The sequence below is a fragment of the Mustela lutreola genome, chromosome 11 (genome assembly GCF_030435805.1).
Source record: "Mustela lutreola isolate mMusLut2 chromosome 11, mMusLut2.pri, whole genome shotgun sequence".
Classification (NCBI taxonomy): domain Eukaryota; kingdom Metazoa; phylum Chordata; class Mammalia; order Carnivora; family Mustelidae; genus Mustela; species Mustela lutreola.
In genome coordinates this window covers 90,651,590-90,674,574 of record NC_081300.1, presented here as the reverse complement: position 1 = coordinate 90,674,574, position 22,985 = coordinate 90,651,590, and the positions used below count along the sequence as shown (strand labels likewise).

At 45.8% G+C, this 22,985-nt stretch overlaps 1 long non-coding RNA gene across 1 annotated transcript; it reads right to left on the bottom strand.

Annotated features, from left to right (window-relative positions):
* Positions 1 to 267: 267 nt before the first annotated feature.
* Positions 268 to 20,876, bottom strand: LOC131811368 (uncharacterized). The gene is made up of 5 exons (XR_009345912.1): positions 20,772 to 20,876; positions 18,872 to 18,975; positions 17,926 to 18,008; positions 1,944 to 2,093; positions 268 to 1,262 (listed from the first exon to the last, which is right to left on the bottom strand). It is a non-coding gene; the product is annotated as an uncharacterized LOC131811368 (long non-coding RNA).
* Positions 20,877 to 22,985: the final 2,109 nt, after the last annotated feature.

Sequence of the window (22,985 nt, the reverse complement as noted above, 5' to 3'; positions counted from 1 at the left end):
TCCTGTCGGCAACCTGTCTTGATGTCTTGATTCCTGTTTTTCTTAGCTAAATTTTTTTTTTTTTTTTTTCTGGATGGTGTTCACTCCACATAAGCTGCTAAGAGGCTCCCAGGGAGTAAACGAGCTAGAGAGGGTGAGAGAGAATGAGAGTCAGAGAGAAAGAGAGAGAGAGAGTGAGCAAGTGAGTCAAAATGGGAAGGATTTGGATACATCTTGATGTACAAAGTATACGGATTTGCACAGATCCCAATGGCCCGAGATCAGCCACTCCTCTCCATGGTGTGAATAGGACAAGCTTGTGGTCTTTCCTGGGTTCCCAGGGGGAATGTGAACCACTCACGGGACACCCAGTCAAGACTGGATTAGTAAAATACTAACAGCAAGTAATCTTCTGTTGGAAAGGAGTATTACCTAATGGTTAAGGACACAAGACCTGGAACCAGGCATCACCGGCATGCTCATTCTGCTACTTTCTACGTATGCTTGTGAAAGTGATTCGCTCTCTGTCTGCTTCTGTGTCTGTAACATGGAGACAGTAATTGTTCTTACCTCGCAGAGGTGATCGGAAGGTGAAATAAAATGATGGATGTGGAACACTAAGATACAAGGGGTGAATGTATTTTAATCAGGGAATATTGAAACCAACTAGCCTTTCTCTTCCTAAGCCCACAGGAGCCTTGATGTCTTCCCACATGTCCACTCTAGAACTTTCATGAGTGGTCTAGGCAGTGAGTGCTTTGTTCGTGCCCTAACCAGGGTGGTATAACCAGTTTGTAGGCCAAGTTTCCCTGAGCTGTGAATTGCCCACAGCTTTCACTAATGGTGCAGTCACTCCCCATGTGAGATGCAGGCTTGGCTTGCAGCCCGACCTACTTCGCGTTGACACAGGCCCAAAGCTTCCCTGCAGACATGACCGGGGATCCAGAGGTGAAGGGCTAAGGGGTGATTCATCTCCCTTTGCCATGATGTGCTCAAAGCTCCTCATCTGCATGGTTAGAATAAGCACCTGAAGAGTTAAGCAGGCAAAGTGAGCCCTGCTTTTCCCGCCCTTGTGCGTGAATATATGGGATGCTGTTGGGTCATCTCATTGGCACTGCCCATTCTGCTTATCCCGGCGAGCCAGATTACCAACAGTGCAGGTCAACCAGCAGGCAAACCACGCTGTGAACCCTGGTGGTTCTCCTTACTAGCTGTAGGCAAGCGGTTCCAGTTTCTCCTTCTCCATTTCCTCTCTTGCAAAATGGGTGGCAAACAGATAACATCTATAAAAGAAAACATGCCAAAGACTGTTGTAAGGATCGAATACAATAATATAGGTCCAATGCCCATTCGCTAAATGTTAATACACTAATATTGGCTGGCCATATGCTTGTCACGACCCCTTGTATTTTGACATGCTTCTGAAAATATCCACCATTTTCCTGCTTCGGTCAAAGCAGAAACTTGGAATATTTCTTTGAGAGTTTGAAATCTTCAAGGGCCCCAAGATCCTCCCTGGGAACATCAAAAACATCTGTCAACTCCAGATGGGACAAAGGGGGAATGGCCTGGGCTGTCTCTATCCCAGAAAAGGGCTTTGTTTTGTTTTGTTTTTTTCTTTCCCTAATTTCTAATAGGCGCATACCCTCTGTGTTCCCATGGAAATAGTAGCAACTGACATTTATTGAGCAATTCCTATGAAACAGGAACAGTGCTAATTTCTTTATACATGTCACCCTCTTTAAATTCATAACAAACTGCAAGTCGGCACCGCTGGATAATTGCACCCATCTTATAGACCAGAAAAACGAGGTTCTGGGAAATTAAAGGGCTTGCCCAGTGTCAACCCAGGGTATATGTGAAGGGCTGGGTTTGGAGCCACCATGGACCTCCAAGGGCCACAATGCTAGCCCCTCTGCTATCCTGCCATCCTCTTCCTCATACCTGTTTTAAAAAGCACCTACCACCAGGGTGCTGGGGTGGCTCAGTGGGTTAAGCCTCTGCCTTCAGTTCAGGTCATGATCTCGGGGTTCTGGGATCAAGCCCCGCGTCGGGCTTTCTGCCCGGCAGGGAGTCTGCTTCCCCCTCTCTCTCTGCCTGCTTGTGATCTCTGTCTGTGAAATAAACAAATGAAATCTTAAAAAAAAAAAAAAAAAAAGCACCTACTGCCACATATTATAATTTTTCTTATTAATATGTCTGTTTCCCTAACAGTCAAGATAATCCTGACAACCGTTTATTAAAGAAGCACTTATATGTGTCAGGCGTTAGGCTGGTGGATTTGTACATATTTTCTTTAATCCTGCTGACAGCCCTTTGCGCTGGGTGTCAGGTGCCCCATTACACAGATGAGCAAATACATTCAGGGAGGTTAAGGGCATGGCCCCAAGCCAAGGACCTGGGAAGTCGTGGAGCCAGTTTGGGCAATCAGGTCTGATGGCTCCAAAGCACATGTGCTTTGTTCTGTGCTTTTAGTGACTCCTACTCGTTGCCAGCTTCTCAAGGGCTGGGCTGGTGCTCCATGTTCTTAGTGCCCCTTAGTGTCTGGCTGTGAAAAGAATGATCTAAAAAGAAAAAAAAAAAAAAAAGGTAGAGTCAAGGAACTCGTTAGCTGGGTATCTGTTCAGTGTGGACATTAGATTTGCAAGCTCGTACAAGACCAACAGAAACAAGATAGGTTTCTTTTTGAATGATCAACCAAAGAAGATTGGAAATAAGGATGAACCAAGTGCCAATCCCTTCCACCCAAGATGACTGAGTCCCCTGTTGAATGAATACGCTCATGTAGTCAACCATGCACTTGAGACCATCACTCAGATATTCGATAGGCATCTGGGATTTTATGGGCACAGGCAATGATTATTCCCTACCTTAAGACTGCCCCCACCTTCCCCATCTTTATGAATGGAAACTCTCTTTCTGGACCCTCAAACCCTGGCATCATCCCCGACTCCTCTTTCTCTCAAACCCCATGTGAATCCAGCAGAAAACCCTATCTGCTCTACTTCCAAAGTATCTCCTGAAAACTGATGACTTCTTACCTCTCCCACTGTTAGCATCTTGGTTCAGACCACTGTCACCACTGACCTGGGATGCAGCAACAAACAGCCCCTCACGGAGCTCTCTGGGACACCTCTCTCCTCTCCCCTCTGGTTTATTCTCCCTTCAGCAGCCAGAGGGGATCTGCTGACACCACATGAGATCATTTCATTTGTCTGCTCAAAATTGTCTGGCAGGCCCCCACCACGGGGCCTTTGCACATGCTTCCCTCTGCTCGGAATTCTTTACCTCTGGAAATCTGCAATGCTTGCTGCTCATCCCCCCCGCCTTTTTTGTTACCTTCTTGGTGAGCACCCCCTTAACTGACCTTTCTAAAATAGTCCCCTCTCCATTTTCCTAGCACCCAGAGATCTGTTATCTCCCTGAACCTCCTGTATTTTTCTCCACATAGAAAAATATCTGCATGTATGGAATACTTATTATTACATACTATCATATAAGCTTCATGAGGACTGGAACTGCCTGTCTCAAGTGAATCCTAAACACCTAGAACAAAGCCTGGCAAAGAGTCAATATTTGTTGCATGAATGAATGAACAAACAAACGAATGAATGAATCAATGAATGGCTATCAGGTTATGGTTTTCTTTCACTCAAGCCCAGAAAAGTATACCATTTACTAGACCCTAGTTCTCTAATAGAATTTTCTGTGATGATGGAAACATTCTACATCTGAGTTGCCCAACCCAGCATCTCCCAGCCACATGCGGGTATGGAGCATTCGAAATAGAGCAGATGAGGTGGTCCTGTATTTATTTTTGCTTCACAGACTTTATTTTTTGGAACCATGCTTGGTTTACAGAAAAGCTAAGCAGAAAGTACTGAGAAGGGAATGTATGGTCCGTTTTACTTCACGTTCGTTTATTTCCATAGTCAGCCACCGAGTGTGGCGATCATCTTGGGCCAGGCAGACCTCACCTAAGACCAGGAGAACTGTCCCCCACCACCCAGGTGCGGTGAGCCCCAGGAAGGCCAGCAAGGGTTTTCCCCAGAAGGATTCACCAAAGCCCCAAAGGCTATGTAGGCTCTTCCAAGCAGAAAAATTTATAGATCAGACTTAAGGAAGGAAGCAGGACAGGCAGCAAGTCAGAATGTTCAATGAAGACATGCCAATGGCAAAGAGAGAGGCTCCTGGCCATCTTGTGAGTCCTCTCATGAATCCACGCCTGGGCCTGCTGCCGGACTCCACTCCACGCCGGCCTCTCGAAGGCTTTCACTTGTTTGCTCTCCCCTTCATGTTCTGTGCTCTCGTGGGGGCCCACATCTGCGCCTTCTGCTTCTCAGCCATGTCCCGCAGGGCCAAGGGCTACCTTGGGTCCTGCTACCCATTCTTCCCTCTCCTGAGCTTCCTCTATAATCTGGCTTTTCATCTCCATAACAACCAGGAAAGCAAACATCCCCCAGATACAACAAAGATTTTTTTTTTCTAAAGGGTGAAGTGAAAGAAGGGGAGAAAGACTACAATCCAGGAGGAGACAAAAGTAAATAAACCTTGCCAACAAATAAATAGAGACCTTTCTAGCGAAGAGCAAAGGGACACAGAGCTGCCTGTAATTAGCGGCCACCACAGCCCCAAACAAAGTCAGACATTCAGCCCTTGCCACTTCGTTGCCATAGAAATGGGACCCGAGATCCGTGAGGCTGTCCTCCTCAAGTGATTCCTTCCCTGACCATGCCCACATCAAAGGGAGCCTTCCCATGCTCCCTGGGGGGTGGACTGTGCCCAGGACCCCACCGAAACTCTAAAGAGGGCAGGCAGGGGAGGAAAACAGACCCAGTAGGAAAAATTCTGAAATGTCCCACGCCAGACACGTCAGCCTCTCAGGAGACACGGCAGGGGAAGAACTGAGCCAAGTAGGACCTTATGGGGTTTCCATCCCACGGATGTGCGTGCTGGCCATCGGGGACTGCCATGGGTCACGCTCTTTTTCACGTTGGTTTTCATTCTTTTTTCTCTGCACATTAAAAAAAATAATAAGGTCCTCCCAGACACAAGAAACTGCTTGGCGGTTATCAGAGGCGGGGGGAGGAATGGGTGAAGGTGTTCCAAAGTAGGAGCTACCAGTTGTAAAATAGATAAGTTCTGGGGTTGTACTGCCTGGCCTGGTGATTGTAGCTAATACTGTAGTGTATATTTGAAAGTTGCCGAGGATGTAGATCTTAAAAGTTCTCATCACAGGGCACGCCGGTGGCTCAGTCGGTTAAGCATCCAACTCTCCATTTCGGCTCAGATCATGATCTCAGGGTCATGAGATCGAGCTCTGCATTGGGTTCGGCACTCAGCGGGGAGTCTGCTTGACGTTCTCCCTCTTCCTCTGCCCATCCCCCCACTCATGCGCTCTCTCCTTTTTCTCTCTCTCAAAAGAAAAGTTCTCATCACAAGAAGAAAAGTCGGATATATCCAATCCCTATGTTGTACATCTGAAACTAATATAATGTTATATGTCAAATATACCTCAATAATTTTTAAAAAAATTTTAAGGAGAAAGGTGGTTAAAAAGAAAAAAAAAAGCACAGGTGGCTAAGAGAAAGAAGATAAGGTTCTGATCGTATTGTTCTTATGGTTTTACTTTCTGTTTTTTACCCATTTCGTCGTAGAGAGTAAACACGGTGATGTGTTATTGATCCTTTGCATAGCTGTGTTTGCTGGTCAGGGTCCAGGCTGGAGACAGAAAGTCTAGTGGTTATTTTAATGGAGAGAATTTAACAGAGGCGATTGTTAACAAGGCAGTAGAGAAGTATACTGAGTGTTCTGTTGCTTGTCCTCTCCCTGGAAGGTAATTAGCTTGCTGGTTATCATCTCAAAATTTCTTCACTTGCCATCTTGCAGGATGGGGCATCGGTAAAGCTTCCTCTCCACTCAGAGTCATGCCAAGTGATTACCAAGCATAGTAACCAGTAGAGATCTATCGAGCATGGTGAGGCATCACAGTGATAGTAACTGTGGAAAAGCAGAATCCCTAAGGCCTGAGGAGCAAAGAGGCTGGGATTTGGGATCATACAGCCCAGTCTGGATGCAGGTGGGCCCAGCAGAGCTGAGCCCCAGACTTCCCGACGGGCCCTGCCTGGCTGGCACTGGGATCTTCAAGGGAGGACAAAGAGCCTGGTTCGGAGTAGAAAAGTTGCAGAGTGGCTCCCCAGGCTGCCGCTGAGGGGAATCCCTGCAAGCAGGGTGGTCTGAGAGCAACAGGAAGCAACCAGCAAGAAATGAGTCCCTCCTTCCTCCTCTGGCCATGGGCTCCCTCTGCCACCCACCTGCTGGCAGCACCTGTCACAGAAAAGTGGTTACAGAGTCACCCCCTCAACAAAGCCAAGCCTAGAAGAATAGAATTGAGGCTAAGAGGCAGCAAGGACCCACCAGACACCCCGTCATGGTACGCTCTCTGCTGAGGTTAACGGGTCCCCCATGTCTTTCCAACTCTTTGCTATTATAAATAAGGCTTCAGTTATGATCATCTGCACCTATACCTTTGTGTGCATTTCTGAAGACTTGTTTGTGAAATAATCACCAGTGTGGCATTAGCTGGCTGAATAGTGCGGCCTTTTTAGGGTTCTCGATGCCCATGGCCAACACATCTCCCTGAAAGACCGTGTCAGTTTCAGGGCTCTCTCAGGGAGCGTTCTGTATTGAAATCCGTGTGAAATGACCGTGGGCATTCACAGATGCGGCCCTCCCAGGCCCCCAAAACTTACTGTCTCGGACTTTCTCTGTTTATCCCCAGACAGCCCACGGCTACCTTTTCTCTTCTCTTATCACAGAATGTTTCTCGTTCGTCACTCACCTCCTACTCTCTGGTCCTGCCTCCCTTCTTTCTCCACATGCTCAGCAAAACGTACTGGTTAAGCGAGAGAGCTCTGGGACAGACTTCCCACATCCACACCCAACTCCATCATTTGCTAATGGTGTGATGGCAGGCAGGTCGCTGCGTCTCCCTCAGTGCAGGCTGAGCTATAAAGCTCAGGTTCCCTTATTAACATGACAGCGATCACAGTCCTCTGCACCTCCAAGGGCTGGGAGGCTCAGATGTGATAATGCAAGGGACCTGGTCTATATATCATGAGTTCAGTGAGAGCTGGTTATTGTTATTGGGATCATTGACTTTGTTTGTATCAGCTAGTAAGCTCACAGAGGACAGGAATCATGTCCTAGAATTTTTTTAAATCACTTTTCCTGTTCTTCATTAGGGTTCTGAGAAGTAGATACAGACAAGTTGGCTAAAACAAAGGGGATTATTAAAATCAGGAGGATCTCAATGAAGAGGTAGAGTCCAGCCCTATGGGACCTGGGCCCCTCTCTGTTGGGCCATGTGTCTGCTCAGTTTGACTGTATGACACCTTGATTTCTCTTCCCCTGACTACCAGCTACGTTTAAAGACTCTAGCTCCTTCTTCTGCACATCATAAACAATCGCAGGGCTCTGGTCCTGACACTGGTGACCATACAGGCACTTCCTGGGTCAATTCCTAAAAATGAATCATTGGGTTAACTTTGCCTATGGACTACACTTGGACTAACCATATTAGGATAAGGATCCCAGGTCACAGGCATGCCTACCTCAGTTTAATGCTCTGGAAAGAGTGGGAGGAGGGATGGTTCTGAGGAGGAAGAGGAGGAAGAAGAAGCATGAGCTGGGGAGATACCTCATTATGCCTGCTATTCTCCCCACATCACAATGCCCAGCAGAGAGCTGTATGCATAGAAGGGACACAATCATTCTTTGTTGATTAATATTCACTGAGGGTATTTCACTCCATTGTCTTCAAAAGCTCATTGCCACCTGTTTCCTGATAGTGCTTTTCAAACTCCCCTCCAGAAACTCCTCCAAATGCAGAGAAGATCCTTCTGGTATGAGGAACAGCCCAAAGAAGGCTACTCAAGAAGAAAATCCTTTTGAAGTCCTGCACTTTATCTTGGAAGTTCTGGTGACCTCTGACTTCTACTTTAAAGTCCAGTTACTTTATAATAAAAATAACATTTTGTCTACTTACTATTGAGTAAAATTAAATGCCAGAAAGATTGGCCATCATTTTCATGCAGAATTTTCTTCTCCCTGGCAGCCTATGAATTACTGCACTAGACAGTGAGCTCCTTTGGGGAAAAACTTATATCCATGTGGTTGCTGCGGCATCCCCAGTTCATAGCATGAGGCTGAACACATAGCAAATACTCAACAAATATCCCTGGAATTGAAAAGTGAATGAACTACTGAGTGAGTGAGTGAGTGAGTGAGTGAGTGAATGAATCAGGAGATGGATGGTAGAGTTCCTGGGTAAGTGAGTGGATGGATGGAAAGAGAGGTGAAGAGATGGTAAAATGGGTGGATACATAAGTGGATAGATGGATGCATGCATGGATGAATGGTAGAGTGGATAGATGGGTGAGTGGATGGATGGATGGATGGATAGATGGATGAATGGATGGATGGATGGTAGTACAGATGGGTACATGAGTAGGTGGACAGATGAATGCATGGATGAATTGATGAATGCATGGATATATGGATGGATACATGGATGGATGGTAGAGTGGATGGATAGGTAAGTGGATGGATGGATAGATGGATGGATGGATGGATGGATAGATGGATGGATGGTTGGGTGGTGGTATAGATGGATACATGAGTAAACAGACAGATGAATGCATGGATGAATTGATGGATGCATGGGTAAATGGCTGGGTACATGGATGGATGATAGAGTGGATGGCTACCTAAGTGGATGGACAGATGGAAGCATGGATGTATGGATGGGTGCACGGATAGATGGATGGATAAATGAAGTATGTGTATCCCATCTTGAGAAGCAATGAAATTAAAGTCTAGCCTGATCATCCTCTCAGTTCCCAGGATACCTTCTCACTTTCCCTGAGCTGAGGCAAAAAGCATCTGAACCAAGAACAGCTGTCATACTCACCAACCACCTCCCAAAATATAAATGTCCTTTCAAAGGTACGGCCCCACCTAGCACTGGTTTCTACTGCTGAGTCTAACCAGTTCTCCTCCAACATGATGGTCCTCTGATTTTATAATATAAACAGAAGTAAATGTGATTATGCATATGCAAGACAAACCAACAGCAAATCAGAAACCCAGCAGTGATAGCTAATTTCTGTTTTCTCTCTTTTTCCCAAACGCAAGAGAAAGACAGTGGAGAAGGAAGAAAGAGAGAGGGAAGGGGAACAGAGCAGGAGACGAAGAACAAAGAAGAAAAGAAAGAAGGTGGGTGCTATTTTCTGAGAGCTTTGTAGAAACCACAGGCTGTACACACTATACCATATATTTATTCAGCAAATAACTAGGGGGTAGGCAATTTCCTACGTCCTTGGGGACACAGCTGTGAAAAGTCTACATGTATTCCTGCTTTCATGGAGCTTGCATTCTGTAGGAAGATCTATCATGGCTCTGTCAAGTGTTGGGCCCAGATTGCTGGATTTTAAGTGTGACATTCCATCCCTCACGTAGGAGTAAGCCAAGGCACAAAAAGGTTAATGATGTTCTGGGATTATCATCAAAGCCTTTATAAGGGACTTACACATAAGAATTAAAAAAAAAAAAAAAAAAAAAAACCAGCGTGAATGCAAGAATGGAGGGAGAATGAACTAATGCCCTCTCTCTCTAAATAGAACAAGCTCGCTTAACTCACATCTTGCAAAGATCCATCTCTGTGAAATCTACAAGGGGACGCTAAATGACTTCATACATTCACAATAAATCCATATCATTTTGAGCTCCAACTTGACTCCCCAGGGACATAATGATCAATGTACAGTCACACTCTTGAGTGTTTTCAGATGAAATAATTAGCATCAGTAAAATGACATGGAGATTTATTCTACAGCCCCGTCTTCTTCACATGCTAATCAAATCTCTACACAGTGTGTTAATTGGGCTCAGTAGCTAAGCAAATCCTAAACTGCCTTGCCCAAGGGAGGTCAAAACGACCCAGACAAAAGTTGGGATCAAAAAGACTAATTTCCACTTCAATTTTTAATCTTCCTAGACTGATCTGAAATGTTCTAATTCCCTTAAAAGACTCAAACCATAAAGCTTTTCCTCCATTTCAACAGAAGATTCTACTTCTCACTCCCCCTGAATCCACTCTGTCATTAAATCCTGGCCCTCCCACCTGGAAAATACTGCCTGAAAGTGTCCACTGCTCTATGAGTCAACCATCAACTCCAGGTTTGAGCCATCCTAGCACCTTACATGGTTATCACAAAGGGTCTTCCCATATTCCCCGTGTGTCCTCCAATCCATTGTCCACACTGTTGCCAGACTGGTGTTTTCAAAAGCAAATTTCATCAAGCTCACTGTTTCAAAATTTTCACTGACTCTGCAGAACCCCCAGAGTTGTGTTCTGTGGCTTCTGTGGGCCTACAGGACATGGCCTGGACTAACCTTTCTGCTTCACTTCTCAGTACATGCTTGCTCTCATGTTCACACCAGCCACACCAACCTGCTTGTCCTTCTTCTGGGACTCAGACTGGCTTTATTTAACCCCCTTTCACACATCTGGTTCTCTCTGCCTGGAATAAAATTCTTGTTCCTACTTTGTATCAGTTAGCTATGCTGTATAACAAGTTATCACTTAAGGGAAAAATACATTTATTACCTCCCAGTCTCTGTGGGTCAAGGGTCTGCATCTGGCTTTGCTGGGCCCTCTGTTTTGGGGTCTCCCACAAAGTTACAACCAAGTACCTTGGGGCTGAGGTCTCACCTGAAAGCTCACCAAGGAAAGAACCCACTACCAAGCTCACTAGGCTTTTTACAAGATTCAGCTTCTCACAAGCTGTTGGTCTGAGAGCCTTGGTTCCTTGCTGGCAGTTGGCTGAGGCTGCTCTCAATCCCCCATCACGGGGAACACTCTGGCATGTCTCTTTCATCTGTGCATGCAAGCCAAGACAGCAAAAGAGAGGGTCCACTTGCAACACAGAAGTTACGGTCTTACGAAGCAGGATAACAGAAAGGACATCACATCGTTTTTGCCCTTTGCTATTGGGGAATGCCCCAGGTCCCACCCACACTCAAGGGCACAGACACCAGGAGTCAGGGATTATGAGGACCATCCTGGAGTCCGTCTGCCACGTTCCTCATCTCACCTGACAAAAGATCATCTTCCCTCTCATCTTTGCGTACATGTCACTCCTTCAGAGAAACCGTCCCTGAAACTTCAAACTAAAATCACTCCCCACACCTAATGGGCCCACATGGTGACCTGCATTTCCCTTCAATGACACCTACGCTCTTTGAATCACTTGCTTCACGATTTGTCTTCACCAATAACCTGTTAAGTTCCATAAGGGCAGGGTAAAATTCTGCTTAAAGCTGCATAGCCAGAGTCTTGCTCAGAGATGAGCTGGTCTATTGGGACACTCAATAAATACATTTGTGAGTGAATGAATGACCAAACAGAAACACTATGAGCACATGATTGTCCCAGACTGGGCAACTTACAAAACTGCCCAGACCCTCAGATGTTGAACCCCCTCAATATCTCTCCCTGATTGTATCCTCTCTGCCCCCTTATCAATGCTGGGGTGGGGAGAAGATCCTGAAAATGTTGGGGAGTTCTCCTGGAAAAACTGAGGAATAGTCCCTGGGAAACAGTCCCATGCTTCATTCTAGAATGTGTATTCTTTCCTACTCAGTGATATTTATTCATCAACCCATAAATCCAAAGGAAAACCGAAACCACTGTTTACTTTCAATATTAGTTCAGGAAGAAGAGAGAGGGCTGGAGAGGGAAGTAGTCGTTCCTGAGCACCTGTTATGTGCCAAGCACCATACTGTGTCAACACTTGTGAAAACGTTCCAGATAAGGATTTTTAATCCCCATTTTTCAGATAGGGAAACAGCCTCAGAAGGGGGAAACTGAATTTCGCGGCAGTGAGCCCGTCAACCGGCTGGTGTCAGGGTTCTGGGTTCTAGTGTGTGCTGATTTTCTCGAGGTCTATATGCCCACCATGGTCAATCTCAAGCCACTGATGGTTTAACAACAGGTTTCTGCAATTCCTAAATCCTGATCAGTTGTCTCTCAAAGCCTGTGAATGCAGGCTCGGGCACCCCACTGAACCCCCTCTGGAACAGGCCAGGGGCTCAGTTTCCTTTCTGTCATCTCTCCGCTTCCACCAGATAATCACCCTGCCAAGATCTGGGGCTCCTGGAGATTTGATGCTTTGTCCAGCCCAGAGCCTTGCTGGAGGGTAATGCTCGGTAAATATTTGTTGTGTCATTGTGATTGGAATTGTCAAGGGCAGCCCAAGAGGAGCCAGATCACCCCCCCACCCCGCCCCAGCGAAGCCTCAATGAGCACAGAGGCAGCTGCACAGGCAAACACTGGGAAGGACTGGAGACCTCCCATGGTGATGGCCCTCCTGTGGCTAAAGCAGCTGAGCTGGGGAGGGGGGCAGGAATAAGCAAACCAGGGTGACACCAGCTTGGTGGGGGACTGGCAGACACACCTCTCCTCTCTCTGCTTCCCCAGCTCCTGCTGCTGCTAAGCTGTTGCCCAGCAGATGGATTTGTGGACTTAGGATCTTAGGAGTCAGGGAGTGAAAGCTAGTGTCTGGATCCTTCTCACCTGCCCCAAGGCTCCAGAGATAAAGAAATGTAGGAGGCGGGAGCCGAGCAGGATGCTGTCTCTTTGTTTATTCATTCAACAACCACCTTTTGAAGGTTATGTCCTAGGCAGAGTGAAGTAGCAATGACTTCTAAGTTTGTCCTTGACCGCATATGGAATTTGCTCTCCGGTCGGGGGGAGAGAGAAATAAGCAAAATGTGGTCTTAAGATAATTCTACTGCCTGCTAACCACAGGGGAGAAGGGGAAGAGCATGAAGGGGGCATCTAATCCAGACTACAAAATCCAGGAAGGCTTCCTGGAGGAAGTGATATTCAAGGTGAAGCCAGTTTTATTGAGACCAAAATAGAGGAAGGAACATGCCTACTATATCATGTCATCTAAGTCACCTTTCATCAGCCTTGCCTTTCTTTGTCTAAGACTAGTCAATCTTGTTTTCTGTTACTATATAACCCATAGCCCACAACTTAGGGGCTTCCAATAAAAACCATTTTCTTCTGCCTCACGATTTCATGGTTCAAGACATTTTTTTTTTTTTTTTGAAGCCTAATTGACACACCATGTCCTGTTAGTTTCAGGTGTACATCATAGCGATTCAACATTTTTATGCATTACAAAATGACCCCCAAGGTAAGTTTGGTTATTATGGGTTGAGAATTTGAGCTGGGCTCCGCTGGGTGTTTTCCCATGCCGCAGGGTGTTGGTGGGTATCACTTGGTGTTAATCAGTGGGAGAATGGGCTGATCTGGAGGGTCCTGGTGAGCTTTACTCATCTGTGACTGGCAATTGCACTGGGGCAGATGGAAGGCTGGGTCTATCCGGGATTGGTGACCAGAATGGCTGTCCATGACCTCTCCGCCTGGCAGTCCATGGATCATGGCTCAGGGCTTCCAGAGCCGGCACAGCAACATCTAGGCAGTGAGGCTTCTGGGTTCTTGAAACTTAAGCCTGAAATCTGGTGCAGCCCTACTCCTGCTGTATTCTATCTATAAGACATTAGAGAGCCTTCCCAGATTCAATGGGAGGAAACAGAGATCCCATCTCTCCATTGGAGAAGCATCAAAGAGTTGAAGATAATTTTTTCTCCTGGTCAGACTCATAAGAAGTTGCAAAATAGTACAGAGAGTTCCCTACTCTTCACTCAGCTTCCCCCAATGATAATATCTTATATAACCACAGTATATTGTCAAGAACAGGAAACTGATGCCAGTGCTTATTAATCTTATTCCGATTTCTCCAATTGTCACATGCAGGCATGTGTATGCACATGCACACCCATGTGTGTGTCATGTGCACGTTTCCATGACATTTCATCCCAGGTGTGCATCTGAGTATCATCGTCAAAATATGGAACTGTTTCATCCGTGCAAAGAGCTGTCCTCAAGAGGACAAGTTTAGTCCATGACAAAGTCTAGAAAACAAAGTTGAGATCAGAGGGTGGTTCTCAGCTGGAGGTCCGACTCTGCCGGCTAACAGCTGAGTGACATGGCCGCCAAGCCTCAGTGTCTCTATCTGGGAAATGGGTCAACACCACCACACCAAGGGTTTGTGGTGGGACTTCGATGAGAGAAGCTCTAGAGATCAGATTTGGTTTGACATCAAATCCCAGCTTCAGGCTTCCCACCACCTCTGTAACCCCAGGGAAACGAGCCCCTGCTCCCTGCAGGGCAGCTCGTCAGCCAAACTGGAACACAACGGCGTGAGAACGTCATGAGCAGTATGGGAGAAAATGTGTGTAAAACCCTCATCCCCACGCCGTGGAGAGAGTCTTAAGAGTCTGTTTGGCACTCATCGGTGTCTCCCAACTTATTCATAATCCTGGAGTCTCCAAGAGTTTGCATATTTACATACCAGGCTTCGTGGTAATTTGATTTGGTTGGTTGTGTAATTGGTTAGGTCAGGTCCTACATGGGTTGTGCGTAGTATATTGCTTAAAATAACCCACTTTTCAAATAATTCTAAATCAAAGCATCCCTCTCTCATTACTTTGAATAATTACAGACCCATGTGGAATGACAGTCCCCAAAAGGGTCTTCACCGGATGAGAGAAAACCCAATGTGAATCATCCAACCATCCAATCTGAACACATTTTTAATGAAGATGCTATATTTGGCTCTCAGCTCCGAGGATCCAAACCTCCCCCTTGCCTGCCGTGTTCCCCAAGGAAATAGGACACTGGAAAATGAAAGCAATCTTCCCCTTGAGACAAAGGAAGGATTTCCCCTTGTTCTTGAGGCTGGCGTCTTCTCATTCCCCAGAATTCCCGCTCGTGCCCTGACATACTCCTCCCCTCGTGTCTCTTTCAGCCTGAATTCATTTCTGGAATGGACGGTCGTTGTGTGTGGAATCAGAGCAGCAGCTCTGCTGAGGTCCTAAACAATGGGTTGGGTCTGAAGTCTTTCAGGCTTTCTCTCGCCTGCTGCCTCCTTCCCTCACACGCTCCATGTGTCTGTGTTCCCAGGAGCATGCAGACCCAGAACCATGGCATTGGGATGGCTTTACTCAGGGAGAACTTGAATGGAAGCAGCCGCATCGCGTGACCAAAAAACAACAACAACAACAACAACAACAACAAAACAGGCGGCTTCTGAAGTCTGTCATGTACCCAGGAGACACTAGCCAGAAATCAAATTATGACTGTTTTGAAGGCAACACGAGTATTCCTTTGTTCATTTACTCTTTGAGGGAGCCTTGTGCCGGCTCCTTTCCTAGAACATCACGAACTTCTCCTGGTACATGTTTGCTGGAGGAAACACAGGAAACACACAGGGGGCTGTCTTCTGCTCAGCCTGGACACAGCAGGAAGGGACAATGATAAACCCCACATGCATCCCGAGTCAGACCCCCCGCCTTAGTGACTGGGGATGCAGAACACCTTCCGCATTTGTGTGCTGGCTCGCTCACACTCAGAGCCACCTCTGTTATAATTTTTAAAAGGAAATGACCCTTTCTTGCAATCTCTGAGGCCTTCTGGAGAGATGGGTCCGCACCATAAAATCATGCATCCCAAACTTTAATGCACATGCCGATCTCCTGGGGCTTTTGTAGGATTGCAGACCCCTGACTCGGAGTGTCCAAGGTGGGCCCCGGAGACTCTCCATGTTCCCTGCTGGTTTGCTCAGGGGACACTTGGCCACTGGTCCGGGGACCACACAACGAGTAGCAAGACTTTGAAGCAGTTCAGTGGGGGAGCATTGGGAGAAAACGTAGCAGGGCCCTTAGCAATATTCTCTCATGAGAAATATTATCTCCTGGATGTCAAGACCTTTCAAGGAGTCATGACAATAGCTCCTTCTCCATATGCTCTTATACAATGTGTCTTTGCCATGTCCCATCCAGCAGCAGGATCTATGCTGCCCCCCACATTGAATCTCGGTGGGCCATGACTGCTTTTGAACTAACAGAGCCCAACAGATAGAATATGGCAGAAGTGAAGGTGTGACTTCAGAGGTCAGGTCTTAAAGAGAAGTATGGCTTCCATCTTGCCCATTGGGATGCTCACACTGGACCCCTGAAACACTAAGAAACAGGTCCAAGTAAGTCTGAGGTCACCAGACCGTGAGGAAGCCCAGGCCACATGGAGAGACCACATAACGTGCCAAGTGGAGACACTTCCAAAGGAGGACGGCCTCCAGCTATAGGGAGACTCCCAGCCATTCAGCTCTGCCCAGCAAAGACCTCAGATGACCTGGACCAGAGACAAGCTATCTTCACTGTCCTCTGTCCAAACCCTGACTCACAGAATGTTACAAAGGAAAATGGTTGATTTATGCCACCAAATGTGGGGATACTTTGTTACACAACAAGACCACTGGAGAAAAGTGTCTCTGGTCGGAATAAGAATGAGCCTGAGTACGAGATATCCAACCATCAATCAAGATTGCAGAGCCTCTCTTCACTTGCTCACCCCCTCATTCATTCATTCATGATCTCGGGATCCTGGGATGGAGCCCCACTTCCGGCTCCCTAATCCCCTACTCAGAGGGGAGTCTGCTTCTCCCTCTCCTTCTGCCTCCTCCCTTGGTCAGGCTCTGTCTCTCTCTCTCAAAAAATAAGTAAATAAATTCTTTTTAAAATGAAAAAGAAGAAGAAGAAGAAGAAGAAGAAGAAGAAGCAGCAGCAAAAAAGCACCGGCATGAGGTTCAAATTGCAGCTCTAGCACAGACGGAGCTGAGTGACTTCACACCTGTTACTCAACCTCTCTGTGCCTCAGTGTCATCACCTCTAAGGTAAGATGAGTGTCAGTGCCCACTTCATAGGGCTGTTGAGAGGGTAAAACGGAGATGCTTAGTCCCATGTCCAGCACTTGGAAGCCCTGGGTAAATATTGACGGTCACTTTCATTATCTGCGCATATGCAAGGTCCTGACCCACCTAAGTTCAAGTCAACTGCTTCCTCCCTCCACCTGCTCATCTGTGCTTCCCTGAAGCTGGCCCGAGCCCTGGAAGCTAAAGCCAGAATTAACAATGTGCAGGCACTCCCACCAGCCCCCTGAGACGGCTCACCTAACAAATGTCTCCAGATCCAGGCTTCCAGAAACTAAAGGAGAAAAAAACGGCACATCCAGGTTGAGGACTAACTTGTTTTCAAAGAAAGAAAGAAAGAGCAGAAGCTCCAGTAAACAGAGCTGTTTACCCATGGTCCCAAAGGCCAGATAGAAAGGATCAGGAAAAAGGACTTGTGTTCTCTCATCTGACTGATAACCAAACACTCCTCACTTGGGTTGTAAGCCCCTAAAGGCTCACCTCTGGGAATAAGGATGGTTCTTCTCCCCAACACAGATAGGACCTTCCAGGCAAACATCTTATCACTGAGATTTCTCGTAAGCCCCCATGGGGGCAGAGATCCAGGGCCAGAGCTCCAAATCCCTGACCCACAATGGATGTGAATCATTCACAAGGGTAGGGTGGGGTGAATGCTTCATGTAATTCACTTACAGTGCCAGCTCCCGGGGACACCACTCCCACCCCGAGAAAACGCTCAGTCTTCAGCACGTTTCTAGAAGAAAACGCTAAGCAGTCCAAAAATGACAGCCTCCAATAAGTATACCCAAGGAGCACAGAGGAAAGGCACAGGAACCAGGCAGGGTGTGTTTTGGTGGGGGTTCCCAACAGCACTCTTGGTTGGGAGGTGTTGATCTCTCAACGTCAAGGTTACTTTGTGCTCTCAGCCACCCGACGACCCCTGAATTAACGGAATCCTGAGGCTCTTGAGTTAGAAACAAGATAGGAGTCAGCAAGGACAGCCCACGGGCCAAATTCAGTCACCTCCTCTTTTTATAATTAAAGCTGTACTGGCACACAAACGCACCTGTTCATTTGGGTATTATCTTCGCTGCTTTCATGCCTCGGTGGCAGTCGCAAGTGTGCACTGATGAATTTGAAAACCAGCATCTGTAAGTGTGAAACAGACAGAGGTGAGGGCCCGAGCACCTTGCGAACATGGCCAAGTATGCATTTAGAATGTGCTGGGAGAGGGAAGGAAGCTGTCAACAGGTGACGAAGATGCCTTCCTTCTAAGCCTCAGCCTGCTCCCTTTGCTTGGCCCAGCAGCCTCAAAATTTAACACGGGACCCTGGAGGGGGAGCTGGAATGTTTTAACCCAGACCCACCCCTCTCCACGGAAGAACGGCAGAAGCAGGTGCCTGCTGACCCAGTAAGCCCCTGAGTTGTATGTTGAATGTCTGCTGTTAAATGCCCACAGCTCCCCATGGGAGGAGACACAAGGCAGACTGTAATGGAGCAATCTGGCTTCTTTCAGAAGAAGGTGAGTTTCAAGACAACTTCTTCTCAATTTCCTGGCCGTCCCCAGCAGCCTTCCTCTCAAAGTCGGGTTCTTCCTTCATGTAAGTAGCCACACTCCGACTCTCTCCGCCGTCTGTTTAAGCCTAGAGCCAAGGGCTAAAGGTCATGGGCACATGTGAAGGCCAGTGCCTCTGAACTGGACTCCTCATCACCAACCGCCCCTTCCACGTCCTGAGCTCTGATGTTTTTGCTAAAGGCAGAGATGCGGAGTTAATCCTGTCACACTCCTGTATAAGGCACCTCAATGATTTGCCAAGATCTTAGGATTCAATCTCAGATTTCCAGTGGAGCCCAGTCCTGGTTCATGCCTACCTCACCCCTGTGGCTTCAGCCCACTGCCCCTGAGTCTCTGCACTCCAGCCGCACTGAGTTTTGACAGCTTTTGGGTTGAACCCTTTCCTGCCCGAGGGCCTTCGAACATGCTATTCCCTTGGCTAAGAATATCCTTTTACCTGTGCTTCCCTTGGTGAATTCCTATTCGGTTCTTGGCAGAAGGAGACCTTCAGATTCCCTCCTGTAAATTAGGCTCCTCTGTTACTCAGAATACTCTCTCTCTCTGAAATAACAAGGAAATTTTAAAAATACAATCTAACTTATGGAAAACAAGACCCACGAAAGAGACTGCAAACTCAAAACATACAGAGCTTAGGCAGCTAATGTCACAGAGTAAGAAAAGGAAAATACATGTAAATATCCACTGCTACACACATATAATACGAAATTATTAGTTTTGACTAATAATTAATTAACTAATAACTCTACGTGGGCACACAAGATACTTCAACCATGAATCTTATCTGATTATGTTTAAAATTTAAAAAATTTAAAGGAGAAACTTAAAATAGACTTGTTAAGTTTTTCTTTCTTCACTGTCATTCCATTGATTTTTAATTAGAACTCTTACAGTATTTTTTCTTCCATCTTTTTTTTTTTTTTTTTTTTTTTTTTTAAGGTAAGAACGCTTAATAAGAAGATCTACACCCTTGGAAGATTTTTAAGGATTTAGTGTAGTATCGTTAGCTACAGGCAGTCTGCTGACTAGTAGACAGCTAAGGCTTATTCATCCTACACAACCAACTTTCTACCCTTTAACCAGCACCTTTCTGTCTCCCTCTCCAACCCAGCTACTGGGATCTGCCATCTTTGTTGCTATGAGTGTGACTATTTAGGACTCTACGTGTAATTGGTATCATGTGGCAGTTGTCTCTCTGTGTCTGGTTTATTTCACTTAGTAGAATGTCTTCCGTCACAAAAGGAAGGATGTCCTTCTTAAAGACTGAGTAATATTCATTGTATGTAAATACCCCATTTTCTTCCTCCCCTCATCCACCGATGGGCAGTTAGGTTGCTTCCATGTCTTGGTTATGGTGACTAATGGTGCAGTGGGCATGGGGGTGTGGATAGCTCGTTAAGGTCCTGATTTCAATGTCTTTGGATATATACCCAGAAGTAGGATTGCTGGATCATAGGGTAGTTCTAGTTTTAATATTTTGAGGAGCTCTGTACTGTTTTTCCATAGTGATAGCCATTTATATTCCCACCAATAGTGCACAAGGGTTCCTTTTTCTCCACATCTTCAGTAACACTTGTTATCTTTTGTTTTGTTGGGTTTTGTTTGTTTGTTTTATTTTGTTTTTTTTTTTTCTATTAAGAGTCATCTTAACTCAAAATGGACTAAAGGTTAACATAAGCCCCCAAAATGTAAAACCCCTAGAAGAAAACACAGAAAAAAACTTCTTGATGATATCTTGGATATAACACCAAATGTATGGACAGCAAAAGAAAAAAAAAAAACAGATGACATCAAACTTAACAGCATCTGGCACAGAGAAGGGAACAATCAAGAAAATGAAAAGGCAGCCCATGGAAGGGAAGAAAATATTTACCCTTTATAGCTGATAAAGAGTACAAATCCAGAATATATAAGGAATTCAAGTGCAATAAAATATATAACTTGATTTAAAAATGGGCAGAAGACCTGAATAGATATTTCTCCAAAAGAGATATCCAGATGGCCAAAAAGTATATAAAAAAAGATGGCCTGATATCACTGATCTTCAGGGTAATACAAATCAAATATATGCTGAGATAGTATTTCATACCTATTACAAAAAATTTTTTAATTTTTTACTTAAAACTTAGTAACAGTTCATTTTCAGAATATAAATGGCTTAATGAGTCGGTTAAAAACAAAACAAAAAAAATGAAACAGAAACAGAGAGAGAGAAATAATTAATAGGAAAAGAGGCCAAAGACTTGAACAAGCATTTCATAAATATGAAAAGATGTTCGGCCTCTAGAGTAATCATAGAAATGCTAGTTTAAAACAATGAGATGCTACTGCACACTTACCAGAATGGCCACAAGTTCAAAAGACGGATGATACCAAGTGTTGGCAAGGATATGGAGCAATCAGGACACCTACATATTGCCAGGAGGAATAGTATTTGGTGCAAACATCTGGAAGACAGTTCAACATACATACATTTCACCGTTCGATTCCACCCCTAAGAATATACCTGACTGAAATGAATGCACCAGGAAACAGTTCATGATGTTCGTCCGGTGAAGTCCCTTGCAATAATTGCAAGCCAACAACAAATGCCCACGAACACTGAACCCACCAATGCATCCTAACTGACCCGTACAACAGAATGATGTCAAACAATAAACAAACAGCTTCATACACACACCAGAGACAAAGCTCATGATCAGTTTTGCCCAGAAGAAACCAACCACAAAAGAATACATTTCAGGGGCTCCTGGGTGGCTCAGTCAGTTAAGCGTCTGCCTTCAGCTCAGGTCATGATCCCAGGGTGCTGGGATTGAGTCCCAGGTAGTGCTCCCTGCTCAGTAGAGAATCTGCTTCTCTCTCTCGCTCTGCCCCTGCTCCTGCTTTGTTCTCACTCTCTCTCACTCTCTCTCAAATAAATAAGGTCTTTAAAAGAGAAAAAAAAAATACATTTCAGTAATGGAACTGGCCAAAAGTCACCACTGGGGTTCCTTGTGGGGAAGGGGTCAAGTCTAGTGGTGGGTAAGACACAGAAGGGACCGAGTATGGTGGGATGGGTGCTCATCTTGTGATTTTATTAAGCTGCACATTTAAGTTTTATGTTTGTTTTTTTTTCCTTTCTAGAGATACACTACAATTTATAAAAAGGTTTACAAAAATCAGAAACCCCCCACGGTTGCCGCCTTCCGACCTCAATGGGTGGTACCCTTCCTGAGCCAAAGCTTCCCCGGAGCACTGTTTGCCTTAGCATTGGGAGGCTAAGTGCGATGAAGCCCATCCTCAGACCTCCCTCCTCGGGCCCAGCCACTCTGATACCTCCGGTTGGCCTCGGGCCAGCTTCCTCTACTCCTGGGGTCTTTTGTGCTTCTCAGGTGGATGTGTTTTCCCAGCATGCTCCAGCCCCTTCCGTCAGAGGCCTGGGGGGCCTGGGTTTTGTTTCCTCAGCGACACCCTCCCCTGTAGGCGGCTTCAAATGAATCCCGTGGAAGACAGAGAAATAAGAGAGTATTAAAAATGTCAGCGGCAGATCCTGAGAGGCACAGCTGGGTAAATACAGCCAGTGGAGATGTTTTCATTAGTGGCTTTATGGTTATGCTCACTTAAGTTATGGATTTAAGGTAGGGGGTGGCATGGGGGAAGCAGCCTAAGGGTCTTCCAGCCATTTCCGGACCTGCTCAGACCAAAGCATCGGACACCATTAGATTTGGGGGAGCTCCCTCCGTTTTGGAGGTCCTTGCCATTTTAGGAAACGGCATACCTTTGCCCCTTGACAATGAAGTTGCCGCCCAGGGATGGAAACTTAAAGCTCCCTTTCTCTTGGATTTCCCTGGGAAGCTTCACCTCCTCCCCCTGCCTCTGGACGAGTGGATGCCAGATTGTTTCTCTGGCAAAAGTTTTCAAATGGGAAGTGGGAGACAGGAAAATTTCTGATCAAGTGTCACAGTCACCATCTCACAAGCAGCTGGAGATAAATGCCGTCTCTGGAAGTACAATGTCCCAGTGGCGCAAGTCATGAACACTCATGATATGGGTCAGAAAGAGGAGGGTTCAAATCCAAGTTTACCAGCTTGTTAGCTATATGACCTTGGGGAAATTATGTAAGATTCTGTTCCGTCATCTCTAAAATATAAGTAACACAGCATTTATAGCACAGTGTTGTTGTGAGATTAAATGAATATATACCTATAAAGCTCTTAACATAGTACCAGGCACACAGCAAACACTAAATATATATCAGACACCGTCAATGTTAGAATATGTCTTCCCAACAAAACCATTATCTTGCGGTATTATTAACAATTGCCAATGTATGGAAGCAACCTAAGTGTCCATCAACAGATGAATGGGTCAAGAAAATGTGGTGTGTACAAACACTGAAATATTACTCCATCTCAGAAAAGAAGGAAATGTTGCCACTTGTAACAATGTGGATGAACTTGAGAGGCATCCAGCTAAGGGAAATAAACAAGACAAAGAAAGAGAGGTTGCATGGCGTCACTTATACGGGGAGCCTTACACAAAACAGAAACAGAGAGTTTCATAGAAACAGAGTA